The sequence below is a fragment of the Zophobas morio genome, unplaced genomic scaffold (assembly GCF_036711695.1).
Source record: "Zophobas morio isolate AGI-343-1 ecotype UQ-CSIRO unplaced genomic scaffold, CSIRO_AGI_Zmor_V1 ptg000011l, whole genome shotgun sequence".
NCBI classification, from domain to species: domain Eukaryota; kingdom Metazoa; phylum Arthropoda; class Insecta; order Coleoptera; family Tenebrionidae; genus Zophobas; species Zophobas morio.
Window position 1 is genome coordinate 3,643,677 of NW_026972116.1, and position 2,646 is coordinate 3,646,322.

Here is a 2,646-nt window from a genome sequence, read left to right on the forward strand (position 1 = left end):
TATTATTTCTAATAACAAGAAAACGACTTTTCTTTTTGTGTTTATAGCGTACTACGACAAAATCAAAACCATTATTTGATATGGTAAGGATATTAGCAGCGCCCGCTTTTTTTGAGTGTTGCAATTTCCATTCAACACAAATTATTATCATTGTGTTATCCAGTATCGAGAGCTCAAATTTCAAACTTTGTATTAAATACAGTTTAATAAATTTGTGTCATTCATTACGTTTGATGCTTCAGGGCAGGATTTTCACTCTTAGCAAAGGCAAATAGTGCCATTTGTTATTTTATAGAAATGTGTATTGTTTATGTATTTAGATGGTGTTAGTATTTAATAGATCATGAACGGAAAATTTTGGAATTTTATGGGTCATACAATTTCTCAAACCAAAATAAATAAATAAGAACGATTATTTATTATTGTGAAAGAGGAGATAAAGTAAATACAGATAAGCGGATTTAACTGCTATAGGTATGAAAATGCAACAAAAGAACTGATGCCAGGGAGGTTGGCAGTTTAGTTCAGTCGCAGAAGAACATCTAGAAAATTATGGGTTCTTTTCGTTTAAGAAATACAGTTGTTAATTATTCTGACTTATAGGTGATGTTGACGTTAGTGATATTTTCCGAAACGCAACTCTAAAGTTACTACAAAAGTTAAGTAACGAATTGTATTGTTAGAATGTTTCATTAGCCAGGACTCGGAGATCACGGAGTGATTCATAGTCTTGTGTGTTTTGAGTTGTAGACATCAAGGTAATTGACGTTGACGATTAATGTTTTGAAAATACGTCTTAAAGCTCACCGTCACTCGGGAAAGAAACTTACAAGTGTAGGAAAACCACCAGATCAGCAAACGTGGTATTTATATTTTTCTTAAAAACACTGAAGTGATAACACTTATGCAGACGGCCTGGTAAATAATGCGCATAATCTCGTTTAGTGACGTTGACTAAGAATTCACTGAATTAGGTTCGAGCCTGGCTAACTACTGTTACTATACGAATCTAAAACATTAATTCTATAAACTTAGCAGATATACTTTTACCTTATCAATAAGAACATACTAGTTGTCAGGTTTATGACATTTGAAAAAAAACTATGCACTCATCGATTAGATACTTTGTCAATAAATGTATGTCAAAAGTAGTAATTCATACATTCTGGATACAGAAAAAATTGTACGACTTTGTTAAGGTATTTTTATTAACCTAGTTAAGTAAAATCAAGTTTCTGAAGGTTTAACATAAAAGAACCATTTCAATTGACGTTTTGTAAACAAATATATGAACTGACTAAGAAGAATTTTCGTTGAGCCCCTATTTAAAAAATCATTGTCAAAATTTTATTTTACAATTATTACATTTTTATAAAAAAAAAGCCTTCATTACTGTGTCTTGCTGGTGAATTTCTTGTATTTTTCGTTATAGGTATCCCATTCTTCACGATTCTGGCATGTCCACTTTTTAATTTGAACACCATTCTGATAATGACTACACCATGTTCCTTCATTATCAATTAAAATACCAGTAGCATTCGTGCAAGTGCATGCGGGTTTTTGAGGCTCATTACATAAATGTCTCCGGTTAAATGTCACCCAGGTAGCTCCCAAACATTCCTCACCATTTGCGGCAATGATGGTCGCATTTGTTACAACGTAACCATTCCAACAGTTACACTCCGTTGAAGAATTGTTTAGATATACTGCTGGCAAGATGATCAGTACTGAAAACAAAAGGCGCAAGCGAAGCCTGGAACAAAAATGTTATGATCACGGTACTGTAGCCGTTGTTTAAAATTTATACTCTTACATTTTAGGTTTATGGCCTCAGAATTGCAATTAAACTGATATTAGTTGTTTTGTGATGAACTTTATAGACGAGTCAAGAGAGCAGATTGGATTAATAAATAAACTCTTTATCTCATTTTCGTTCCGTTAACAACGATAAACTCGTGATGAACTTTCGTTACAACATTAGACAGAACTAATTGAATGAGAGCAGTTTTGAGGAACAAGTCGTAATTTTTGCTGTTGCTTAAAGCAGAATTTTTACTGAAAATGCAGCATGCTTACTTTTTTTTTTTAATACAAAATAATAGGATCTGAATTCTCAAATTAACTTTCTTCTGCGTTCTGATTAATATTTTTCGGTATAATTTTTCCATTTTTGTGTTGTAATAAATTCATACACTTTTCCTGTATCATCATCAATCAAAAGTGCATTCATAATTGAGCCGTTGAAACTCAAAATCACCTAAGTCAGTTTGTGGCAAAACTGCAGATTCGTATGCCAAGTGGACACTGTAAAAGCAAGGTACCTATTGAAAGGCCAATTTTTAGTGCCTTTACGAAATTTTTCGAAAAAGACTACTACGTAGGTATGTTCATTATATAATAATATAACAAAGAACGGGTTTCAAACTAAGGTAATGTGGCATAAATCGACACTGAGTTTTAAACTGACTTACGCCACTTGGCGTTTCTACGGCTAAAATTATCAGTTGACGACGCTTGCAACGAAGCACTTTGCTGAGATCTACAGAGTTATATAAAGATTTTAATAAATAAATAATACAAATAAATACATATAATGATAACCCCAAGAGCTCGAAAACATTGAAAACACTTTTAGACAACGAAAGT

General features: G+C 32.5%; 1 long non-coding RNA gene across 1 annotated transcript; it reads right to left on the reverse strand.

Moving 5' to 3' along the window:
• Positions 1–1,324: 1,324 nt before the first annotated feature.
• On the reverse strand, positions 1,325–1,970 carry LOC135127414 (uncharacterized). Its single transcript, XR_010280221.1, has 2 exons — positions 1,814–1,970; positions 1,325–1,753 (listed from the first exon to the last, which is right to left on the reverse strand). It is a non-coding gene; the product is annotated as an uncharacterized LOC135127414 (long non-coding RNA).
• Positions 1,971–2,646: the final 676 nt, after the last annotated feature.